This window comes from Ixodes scapularis, unplaced genomic scaffold, assembly GCF_016920785.2.
Source record: "Ixodes scapularis isolate PalLabHiFi unplaced genomic scaffold, ASM1692078v2 PGA_scaffold5__190_contigs__length_132052651, whole genome shotgun sequence".
In the NCBI taxonomy this organism is placed as follows: Eukaryota; Metazoa; Arthropoda; class Arachnida; order Ixodida; family Ixodidae; genus Ixodes; species Ixodes scapularis.
Window position 1 is genome coordinate 50,827,245 of NW_024609880.1, and position 12,673 is coordinate 50,839,917.

General features: G+C 45.4%; 1 pseudogene across 1 annotated transcript; it reads right to left on the reverse strand.

The window, feature by feature from the left end:
- Positions 1-1,887: 1,887 nt before the first annotated feature.
- On the reverse strand, positions 1,888-8,437 carry LOC8036547 (annotated as a pseudogene). The gene is made up of 4 exons (XR_005798126.2): positions 8,316-8,437; positions 4,781-5,652; positions 4,565-4,712; positions 1,888-3,705 (listed from the first exon to the last, which is right to left on the reverse strand). The product of XR_005798126.2 is annotated as a protein bric-a-brac 2-like (transcript).
- Between the last annotated feature and the right edge of the window lie 4,236 nt (positions 8,438-12,673).

Below are 12,673 nucleotides of genomic sequence, written 5' to 3' on the forward strand. Positions count from 1 at the left end.
GCACGTTAAAGACCCCAGGCTAGCGGTTGTACTGCACTGGCTAAATTTCTCATCTACAGCTGGGAGAGTCGCCCGGCGAGTTCTAGGCTGTATACACATACACACACCCCAATTTTTGTTTTCTCACTTTATCGTGGAAATTGGAACGGGTCAAGCGACTATAAAATGAACGAATGGCGTTTTAGCGAAAAGCGGTCATTTGAGAGAATCGATGTGTTTGCGAATGACGTGTATTAATGGGGCGCGTTAACCCCCTATTGATTGATGACTGAGGGTTTCTCTCTGATACTGGAGCATATTACTCGTTACCTTTTGTAATAACAAATAAGGCGCAAAAGGTACACAGAACGTACAGGGGAAACAGCGCACCCGGAAAACAGTCACACTTACAATCTAGTGTGACTGTTTTCCGGGTGCGCTGTTCCCCCAGTACATCATGGGCAACCAACTCGCCCGAACCAGAACTTTCTTTTTAGAAATAAGGCTCTGGTCAGAGTAGGTTCCATTTACAATGGGTACTAAACAAACTGACGAGAAATTAATCACACTTCTGTTAGGGTAAAGCCTCCCTCCCCTCCCACTTTTACACCCGGTAGATTATTTAGCCTGTATGTATAATTTATTGTAAAATGCCACCAAAAAACAACATAATCGCTAACACGTCTATGAGTAAAAATGCGCCTCCCAAATTTAATTGTTACCAAACTCGACTTAGTTTAAACCGAAAAAAAAAAAAAAAAAGCACATACAAATATGAAAACTTACCCTTGAGCGTTAAAAGCAGAACCAGAACTGCTATGTAGCGGCGTTGGAACCAGGGTGAAGTGAAAGTTTGCTGCTCTTTCGCCTGACAGCTGCATGGGAACTATATTTGTTCAAATAAAGCACAGCATTTTTCTTTTCTTTTTCTTTCTAGAAGCAGCATTTGAAAACGAGATCATATAAACGAGACCAAGGTGGGTGGACCTGTAATAAGTAGTACTGCGCATAATTTGCATGTATATCGTTCTAACAGCCGCTTCTCCTAGTACTCCGGTGCAAAACGGTGAAGCTCGACCCGGTGAGGCTGGTTAGAGCAGAGGCTCTGGGTTAGAGCAGCCACGGAGGCGTACGGCAAACATGGCAATCGAGTGCAGGAGTACGAGAGCCTGGTTCTCTTATCGCAGTAGCCGCCATTCTACTATTTTGCAATGTTTTTTTCATTGCCAATCAAATGCAGCGATGACTTGCGCTTTTACTGCGAGTATTCGTGTTCGAGCCTTCGACTGTGGTCCGACCCAAGATGAAACAACCTATACACGGGCTGCACCGGCATCACATCACACTTTTTGATTACCATGTAAGGAGGGAAGCTCCTTTTGTAAGAATTTTGAGTGACGGGTTAATCTTATGGGAGAATAGTAGCGACGTCTAAGCAAATCCGGGAGGCACATGCGTCTCTGAATGTCACGTGCAACGCATGTTTACGTTGCGAAATACAGCTTTCCTTTCCAGCTACTTTGATTATGGTGAAACAAAAATAGCACTTTGGCACAAGGTGGAGTCTCGCTCAAGGCGAAACAATTCCATCACTTTCAACAAGATCCCCCCCCCCCCCCCCCTCCTTTTTTTTCCCCCCGATGCCAATAAATTTGAGAATTGCCTCACACCAATTTCCCCTACAAATTTAAATGGACACGACTTTCAAAATAGCCTGCGCAAACCAAAGGAATAAAGGCATGCCGAAAAATACCCCCCTAAATCTCCTACAATTCAACTTGAAACCAGTAGGTTCAAGTAGTGAGGGCAGGCAATATTCAAAACACGAAGCTTTGATAACGTAGAAGTTACAAAGGGAAAGCTTTGAACAGTGTCCAAGCATCCCAGAAAGAGTGAAGAGTCAAAGTTGTCAATGAAAATCAAACCCGTTTATTACATAATCGGGTCTCAAACAAGGCACCTGGCCTCCACATCAAAAGCTCCCTACAATTATACAATGCCTAGGATATAATTTGGCTCATGACAAGAGAGAAACCAGAAGGGGAGAATTTAAGACCAAATTCTACTAATGGAGCCAGATCGAGTACAGGCAAGAGCTTCCATCACTGCAAGCTGCTTCAGAAGACCCAGACTCATGTTGAGCTTGAAACCTGGGGGAGGCTTGAAACCTAGGGGAGGCCTTGAATACCCTGAAACGAGACCACAAGGACCTGGTCAGTGTCGGAAATCGTGCTAACACAAGCCACAAATTCTTACCGAATTCAGTAGGACCACAGGAACACCGGACAGGCCGCCAGGACAGCACAACCGACGCTGCTGCAGAGACCCAACCCCACAGAAAAAACCCATCCCTAAGAACGTTAGTACCCCACCCACCACCCCACGTGTAGTGTTAGTGTTGCCCACTGTGTCCCCTTACATTTGAGCACATGTAGTGTAGAAGGTTACCAGAATGACCCCTTAACTTGTTCCCGATGTCCACGAGGGTGAACCCCAGCATGTAGTGACGTGGATTTGGTGCAAACGACAGTGACTCATGTCCCCTCCAGTCACACACCAGCCGCTCAATGGCCCTCACAAGCACTCGTCCCAGGCAACTCGCTTGCACCATGTCTTCATTCACACAGCAGTAATTCACAGAAGACAAAGCATAGGGAGACCATTTTAATTCATTGAAATTGTTTACAGCACAAATTTCAGCGCACGCTCAAAAATGACCTAATCAAAACCATAAAAATTTAAGCCTACATAGATTTAAAAAAAAAAGAACTACACAATTCTTTTAGATTTTTACCAGGTAAAGAATGAAAGGAAGATATACTCACCACGGAGCGAAATCTTCGGGTGCCGCCGACACGCGAACGGGAAAACGCGACGCGACCGTTGGGAGTCGAGCCCGCGATAGCAGACAGTTGTTGCTTGCAGTGGAGCCACCGCGCTAGCAGATGAAATTGGAGTCTCCCTGGCTTGTAGAGAAGTCGCCTCGAAGTCCAACCAGGCACCAAAACCGAGCACGGCGCGACGCGAGAAAACAGCCAAAGCAGTCTTCGTCGGCGGACACCCAGCCAGGACCACTTGCGACGACTTGACAACGCGAACGTGCGCAGACGAGTAAATCACGCAAGACACCAGACACAAGTAATAAAGGAGACATGAGCAAAAGTCCTTTACTTTTCGTGTAATACAGTGAGTGCACAGATACAGATTCCAAGCATACACATCCAGTAACACCCTATCCAGAGTTTACCGAGACATCCTAACAGAAACCCTAACAAATGGGAGCGTATGCCACTGCTGCAAGGTTTTCCCCGCTTTTGTTTATCTCTTTCCATCTTTCAAACATTGGCAAATCCAGAGGCCGGGTAACCTAGCAGCGGTGGAAAAACGCGGCCTGCACCGATCTGTCACCGCAACCGACTTTGCACAATAGGCAATGCAGAGTTGAGGGAAGGAATCGGGCGGCCCTTTCAGGGGTTGTGGGAGCCGAGGGGGAGGGGGAAGGGTGAGAATACCTACCATGGGAAGGTGTAGACTGCTGGTTGTCCGGGTGGTAGCTGGAAGGTCCCGCGATGGCCGGCACGCCCGACATGTCCGTGAACGCCATCATCATGGCGCCTGACGAACCGTCCCCAGACCCAGAACCCGACGGCTGCGGGGGAACCGCGGGGGAGAGAGCCTGCTCTTCGAATGGAGGAATTAAACTAGATGGCGATGGCTTGATGTCGACTGTGGAGAAAATGGGGACAAAGACAGTCAGTACGACACAAACCGACGAGGGCTAAAAGCGGGCCCTATACTCAGTTTTACGATAACTTCAACTGTGGAGGGTACAGCCCCCTCGACCCAAAAAGGGCATCAGAGCGAGGCATGTGGTGGCACTGCATGGTCGAGGTCACAGAGGCGTCGTTACTGGCTCAGCATCAGTGCCACCCGTGACAAAAGGTAGCTCTAGGCATCTTGGACTTCATCGGCAATTGAAGTTGCACAATTGCATCTAACAACACTATGCTGCACAACACTGAAGATGGAGAGACGTTACTTTTCAACAATACTTGGATCGGATCAAACCATTACCTAGAACATAGATTTTAAATGATGTTTCTATGATCGCAGCCCTCCCCGTAATCCACCGCTTCCACTCAAAACGTCGTACTGGCATTAGCCCACACCACCTGTGGGCGAATTGAATGGATGGTTGTGACATGAACTATTCTCAGCTCTACTCTAGCAGATGGCAAAGCTGCGGCATGGACATTCATGCGAAGTTGGTTGGTTTCACAGCAGACGACACCCAGTTCCTCCGGGTGTCGCTTTTGGTGTAGTGACACAAACGCTCCAGTGACATTAAGGCACGTGATTTGCTCAGACGCTCTTATTAGGTCGCGGAGGCCGTAGACTCGTTTGCAAAGTTATCGTGAAACAAAGTATGCAAGCTTGGCACCAATGTCTCAGCATCCATTTCACACCACCATGGAAGAGAGGGTGAAACTGCCACGCAAGTCTCGGTGAGGGGAGATTTCCTCCTCTTCTCTGGTGGTGGCTGGAAAGCAGTCGGGTGCAAAGCATGTATGAAAACAAGACTCACGCTGACTGGAGATGGAGATGTCTGAAGGCAATGAGGCAGGAACATGAACTAATGCAGGGATGTCGGATGCAGACGCCTTGGGATGAGACTGTTGAGACTCCGCCGCTTGTGATGATGATGATGATGCGACGGCCGCAAATACCGGTACCTGCATTGCAAGAGCCAAAGAACGATGGCTCAATATTTGCAACCACACACACAGCGAACATCACATACGTTTTCGGTCGTCATCGACTGTTCCAAGAGGTTTGAGGGCTCCACCTCGAAGTCCGCGTCGTCTGCCCCCGTGTCGTCCCCCACAGAGTCCATTGTATGCTGCGACGACATTGAGTTGTTCGCCGCTGTCGCAGAAAGTCCTGCCGCCACTTTGTTACTAGGTGCCGCCACCGCGCACGAAGACGCTGCTGTCAATGTGGCAGCTACCGACGATAATGTTCTCGTCGCCGGAGACTCTGCGGCCACAGCTGTAACCCGGTCACTCGACAGACTGCCGTCCTCAATGATCTCTGGCGACTCTGGCGTCTTGATGCGGATCGCAGGAGGTGCGCCCTGGTCATCAGAGTCACTCTTGGAGTCGCTGCGCGAGCGTCTTCGGGGCCTTCCCCGCTTCCGTTTGGACATGGTGGGCGACTCCGCGCGTGCCGTGCTTATAGTCCTAGAGTCGGCACCATCCACACTGACAACGCCGTGTCGGTTGTCCCCAGTCACCTCGGCGAGTCCCTTGACCTTCAGCGCCTCGGCAGTCTTCAGTAGGGCAGACAGCTGGTCCTGGGAGACGTTCACCTCGCCCTTGTACATGAACTCCACGATGGCCTTGAGATCCATGTAGCGCATGTCCTTGAGGATCACGATCGGGTGCTGGCAGGGATTTTCGACGAACAGCGCCTGGAAGAAAGGGCTGCAGGCGGACAGCACCATCCTGTGCGCCTTGAGAGAGTGGCCCTCGCAGGCCAGCGTCACGTCCACCAGCGCCTCGTTGGACAGTAGCTGCTCGAACACGACCAGCATGTTCGACTGGTGATTGTTCCACTTGAGGCAGAACTGCTGGGACCCCATCTTGGTCCCTTGCTAGTGGTGTCACGAAGGAACTGCACAAACAATAGACACTAATGGTCATTTCCAGTTCAAGGAAGAGGAAGTGAAGGCTTGTTCAAACGTTCGCATTGTAACCGCTTCACAACTTGGCACCGCGTGCCGCATAGCAGAACACTTCAGATGTGTCAAATAATTTGGTCTATTACAACATTGAGATTTCTTCCAAGTACCCAGCAAGAGGATCTGCAGCGCCGTGGCGCAATTACAGATCTCCAAAGCCAAACATGCATTACATGACACAGCACGGAACCGACAAATCAAACCCACCGACAAATCAAACCCACTTTATATAAATTTCAAGTCAATTTGGCATACCCAACATCACAATTTAGCAAAAAAAAAAACTTAATGGTTTGTGCATCCCCCCCCCCCCCCCCCCCCTCTTTCCAAATATTGGAACAAACTTGCCAGAAAAAAAACTTGTAACTAAGCTCCATATACTGCATTTTACTGGGCAGAACAGGAAACAATTGTTAAACTACTCTTCTTGCAGTGTTTCTGCAAAATAAAACAAACCGAATGGCAGCTTTTCTTCAGTGGCACATTTAATTGCGTAGGGATCCATAAAAGATTGTGCCTTCGTTGTAATTTTCGATCAAGGTGTTTGCTATCCAACGTATACGAAATCTCGGCGCTTATTTTTTGGTTTATACGTGTTCAAAAGAGCAGTATCCCATCGGACACACAAATTTTTTGTTAAGAAAAGACACGAAAAAGAATCTTAAAACAAATTAAACAATTAGCAAAGAGCACCTGGCAGATGTCACTAACGCATTGTTTGTAATGCCCGTCTAGCAACCTTGACAGGTAGTGACAATGACTAACTATGCAAGCTTTAAACCCGTCATCCCGACAGCTCTCCAGCCAGCACTTAAGAGGGGAGGGAGGATCTCCCCTCTCACCGGGATTCTTGTGTGCCCCAGACGCCAATCAGTGGCTGGAACGGTTAGGACATCCTGTTGACTTCACCCTCGCGGCAGCTTTGCTCATTCCGAGATAATCTATCCACCACATGTCACATTATTATTATTACAATGCAATTAAATGCAAAGGTGCAAGCGAGCTGGACAAGAATGACGAAAATAATCCCTGAAGAAGGAAAACAAGAGGGACAAAGGACAAACACAAATCTCCAAACACAGCTAGGTGACTTGCTTGCACCTTTGCATGTAATTGCATTATAATTATAACTTTAAATCGCAAGCTTCACCCTTGTTGGTGTTAGACCGGTGGCGGCTGATAAAACCCGTTTGCTCTACTGGCGTCTACCCCCTTTAGCTCAGTTGGTAGAGAGCTCCACTTGTAATGGAGAGGTCCCGGGTTCGATACCCGGACCAGGCGGATTTTTTCGGTCGCTCACCAGTCACCTAGCTGTGTTTGCGAGATTCGCGTTTGTCCTTTGTCCCTCTTGTTCCCCTTTCCAGGGATTATTTTTGACATGTCACATGCTTTCTACTCACTGCACTTACCAGAAGGGGCCGGTTATGGCGAAAAAACACAGCCATCAGGCTCAAAATACACTACAAACCTGAGATTGTTAATTATGGATTTTGTGGATCATACTCAGCTCATTTCTGAACACGACAGATATATTTCAAATTTCGTTAAAGTATCCTTTAAAGCACAAATACATAGCACTGCCACATCTTTCCTAAATTACATCCAAGAGTTTGAAACTTTTTTTTTTCTTCTCATAGTTGTACGACTGCAGAAATCGGTTTAACCTATTGCGCAACGATTTTAAGCAGCGTTGCCCACAGGTGGTGCATTTCTTGTATAAACTTTGCAATGTACTTGCCTAAAAAGAAAATAAGTAAAAAAAAAAAAAAAGAAAACCTCAACATTTAGGAAATGTAGCGAAGCAACCAGTCTTCAAACAATAGGGAACCTTATTGTTTCAGACCTGTGGCTTCGCCGAGTTTGATCATCACGTAACCGCGATCAAAGTAATTAACACGGACAGCGATCAGAGTAATAAACACGGAGGAAAATCCCCGTCCCATGCCTAGAAGGCTTGAGCACAACCAGATTCTTAAAGAAGCCACCTCGAAAATCGAAGTATCGCGTTCTGGAGGCAGCAAATGCTTCGATGCGCCAAGATGGCGGCATCGAGGATGGCGGGCCGGGCGGACGCGCGTAATGGCGCGTCCAAACATCGACGTGGCCGACATGGCGGTTTCTTCTTCGTTACGCCGACGAGGGGTTAAACCGCGATTTAAATCGCGAATCAGCTCTCCCGAAGTTCAGAGAACACTAAGCGTGAGCCAGTTCATAGTAAGACAACAGGGAACTAACACATTACTGTATATACCGTTTACGCCCAAAACATACACGGCGGCTGCCTACGTCATGTCTGACGCGTTCGAACGGACTTTGCAAAAATGAAAACCGATTGAAAGCTCGCGAACTAAATGCCTCAAAATAAGATCCCTTAAAAACGCGAGTCAATAAGAATTAGAAATAAAGCAAAAGCTGAAGAGAACGAACCGCTCGATTGCATGGAAGACATCTTTAAACAGAACTAGTCCTAACGGATCATTGTCCCAAGTGCGAACCTAGCGACCTACCCTAAGGTCACCCAAAACGTTCCTACGAAATGGGACGCTATTTGTACACAACCTGGAACTAAAAGGCCCTGTAAACGTCCCATGCATACCTATTCTGGACTTGGACTAGTAGCTTGCATTCGTCCTGCGCTGCCCGGCTCACCGCGGCGGCGGCCTACCCATTTCGTGTCTCGAGAGATACTGAAAAATTTTCTCGCGAGCGCCGGTAGCGCCAACCGCGCCAACTGCGCCAACGCCCAACGCCGCCAGCGCCGCCAAACCAGACAAACGCCCCAAACGCCAGAGCTCAAAATCACATGGATGAATAATAATAACTTTGTATTAAGAGGTAGCTTGCGCCATCTAGGTTGCGTGGGTGCCAGAGGCACTCAGGCTCAGGCTGACTGATTGATTGTTGGTTGATTGATATTTATTTGCACAGATCAGGCACGTACACGGCAGCGTACAAGGCCTGTCACAAAGGTGATAGTGGAGGTAAATATTAACGTGGCGCAAGCCACTGTCAGATTTAAAGGGTTCCGTTGGTTCAGCCCAGAGAGAGTTTGGCCAATTATTGGGAAGTATTCAAATTAGTCGATGTCATTGACTCCGTAAGTGTGACGTCATGGGTCCAAACAAACCGTTGCTAGGGTCGTTGTTATGGACAAATACATGTGACCAGGATTCGATACGAAAACTCGACCGTTCAAAAATCAGGAGTAGGATTTAAACTTCTAAATATCGCGTCATCATATGTTTCGACAGATGTGTGCCGGTAACCGCTTGTTTCTGAAATATTTACGACTGCAACTTCCGGTCCTCAAGATGCCTGCAGCAGACGACGAATGCAAGATGAATGCCGTCTGCCACACGCCCGCCGGCCAAGCCGGCGCCGGCGTCTGAATCGGGTGAATAAAGACGATATTTTGATATTGCATTAGTTTGAAATATAATGAGTTTCAGACACTTATAAGAATTCATAGTGGGGTGCGATGCAAAATATGGTTCATCGAAAGTCCGGGCGTCGATTGAGATGATCGTCTGCTAAAAGATCGGAATGCACCCGTGAGAAAAGCACTTCAGGCGATCGGTAGAGATCCCAAATTTTGTTTGCGGACTCGCGCTATCGGAGGGTGCTTCGTACCTGGTTGTAACCATCGCGTGGAGAAAGATCCTTGCAGTTTCTTCAGATTTCCGCAAAACCCCAAAACGCGAAAGAACCGGATAAAAAAAAAAAAAAAAAAAAAAAAAAAAAAAAGCCATAAGGTGAGTTTATTACAGATTGTACTCTCATCGCTGGTTCGATGGAGATCTTCACCGAAAGAGCAAATCCACTAAAATTATTCTATAAAAAAAAAAAAAAAAAATTGCGAAATTGCGATAGACATGCAATTTTTTAATAACCTGACAACCTCAATAATAATATAACAAACGACTTACCTCGGCGGCATGCGATTTGTTTCTCATGCTGGCCTGCACTACGCCGGTAATGCTCTTCAGGTCGTCGTCGTAACTGATCTGCATGACGTGGCTTGATTTTGCGGTATTTTCGCCCCTCTGAACTAAGCTGGGTTTTTCACAGAAAAAAACGCACATAGCGGAGGCCACTGCGGCCATGGCGATTCACTTGCTTGTGTTGCTCGTTTACCGACGCAATTCAGTGAAGACGCTCGCTGCAACAGAGGCCCGCAAATCTATCGTGTCGTCTGCTACCAAAGTAAAGCGAAGTGGAATACTTCAGAAATAGCTTTCATCGTTGCAACACGACGCTGAGGTGACAAGAACATCTTCATAATTAGATATCAACAAGTTAGGTTGCTTACAAAAAATTATTTACTTACTTATAAGCGAAAATCTAGCCTCGTGTGGAGCCTCCATGCATTAGTCCATAGCAGGGATGGGCAGTATTTCAAATACAAGTATTTGAAATACGTATTTCAAATACTTTGTGTATTTTGCATTTGTATTTAATTACAAATTGGGTAATGTATTTGACATGTGTATTTAAATACTAACACGTGGGTATTTCAAATACATTTTTAATTCAATACAATTTTGTGGGCGAAAATACATCTTGTTTTTATTTATTTATTTATTTGTTAGTACCTTGAAGGCCCTAAAACAGGGCATTATACAAGGGATGGGCAGCTCATATTTGTAGGATAATAAGAAAAGCGTATAAAGCATATACACTCATGAACAACAAAGCAAAAAGAATCAACAAAATATTCAAACAAAACATGACAAAAGTTCACATACACTTATGTTTAAAAAGTGCTAGTTCATTGTGGATTCTAAAAATTCGCCTAGCACTTTTTTAAATACATCTATATTGTGAGCTGTGACTATGCTGTTGGGCAAAGCGTTCCATTCATTAATTGTAAAAGGTATGAAAGAGTTAGCGTAAGAAGTCGTGGATGCATATATGGGTTGTATTTTACAGGTGTTATCTAATCTCGGAAAAAAAGAAGTGGGAGGAGGAAATAGTTTATTTCTAATTGTTGGGTTATGGTGGTAAATCTTGTAAAACAGTGTCAAACAAAATATTTTCCGCTCGTTTACGTAGTTCAGACACACTTGTGTGAAAAGAATAATCAGAATAAATAAATCGTAATGCTCTTCTTTGGACACGTTCTAGTTCGTCTTTCAGATAAGTTTGCCTCGGAGACCATATGGATGCAACATATTCTAGTTTTGGGCGTACTAGTGTTAGATATGCAATTTGTTTTACTTTAGGGGGTGCGAGTCTTATGTTCCGTCGGAGAAAACCGAGTGTGCTGTTTGCCTTAGCAACAATGTGATTGACCTGGCTGGTCCATGTTAGATCGCTGGTTATATGAAGACCAAGATATTTGTAAGATGAGGATGAACCGAGTATAATATCTTTAATGCCGTAGCTATAAGAAGACGGTGACAAAAGACGAGAAAAGGTGAGTACTTTGCATTTATCTAGGTTTAGTGACATCTGCCAATTATCACACCATTTTGCAATGGATGACAAGTCAGTTTGCAGAGATGAGTGGTCGCTGGTGCTCGAGATAGTACGGTAGATTACGCAGTCGTCTGCGAAAAGGCGGATGGTCGAAGAAACAGAAAGAGGGAGGTCATTGATGTAGATTAAAAAAAGGAGTGGTCCGAGCACACTCCCTTGAGGAACGCCAAATGTTACGCTCATTTTGGGTGATGCTGAGTTATTAACAATGGCCAAGTAATAATGAAGTGGTCAATTTTTAATTGGTGAAGTTTCATTATAAGGCGGTTATGTGGTACTCTATCGAAGGCCTTCGAAAAGTCAAGAAAGATAGCGTCAGTTTGTTGTTTATGTTCCAAATTAGAATGAAAGCTATGTACAAATTCGAGGAGTTGGGTCTCGCATGACAATTCTTTCCTGAATCCGTATTGGTTTATGGTCGTTCGATTCGATATATGTCATAACATTAGAAAATATGATATGTTCCAAGATTTTTGAAGGAATGCTGGTCAGTGATATTGGGCGATAATTTAAGGGCGAATTTCGGTTTCCAGACTTATGTATGGGGATGACGCGGCTAATTTTCCAGTCATGAGGGACGATACCTGTCGAAAGGGATTCACGAAAAATGTTGGTTAAAAACAGAGATGATGCATGCTTCGTATTTTTAAATATTTTTGAGTTGATGAGGTCATCGCCAGAACTCGAGGAAAGTTTCAGATTTTCAATTGCGTTGATAACTCCAGAATAGTCGATGGCAATGGTTTCCATGGACGGATGAATAAGAGCCGGAAGTAGCGGAATGTTGTTAAGATTTTTGTTAGTGAACACGGAACAAAAATGGTTGTTTAGGCAATCAGCACACTGGTCGTCGGAGAGAACTAGACCTTCGTCATTGGTGAGAGCAAGAGGGGTGAACGGCTTAGCATTGATTACGTTCCAGAACTGTTTGGGTTTGTCGGTTAATACTTGTAATAGGTCGGTACCGTAAAATTTTGATTTGGCTTTTGTAATTTCATATCTATATAATTTTTCGCATTCTTCATATTTACTTTGTATCTCTTTGTTTAAGGGCTTCTGTTTAGCACGCTTGAATAATCTTTTTTTTTTTTTATTGGCTAGTCGCTTGATTGCTTTAGTATACCAGGGGCTCTGACTATCTGTCTTGATGTTCACCAGAGGCACGTATTTATTCGCAAGGAATGATAATCTATTTTTAAAACGGAGTCAGTTTTCCTCAATTGAGTAACTATGGAACGCCTCCCTGAAAAACACATAAAATGACTCTAGTTCAGCGTTAATGGAGTTGTAGTCGGCTTTGTTGTAATCCCTTATTTGTTTATGAAATATACATTTGCGCAGAATAGGAAACGAAAAGTTAAAATGTGCAAAGAGGTGGTCACTAAGCCCAGGTAGCAGTGAAAGGTTGTTGATCACATTTGGATTCGTAGATAAGCAAATATCAAGTGTGTTGCTACTGTGATCAGTGATTCGAGT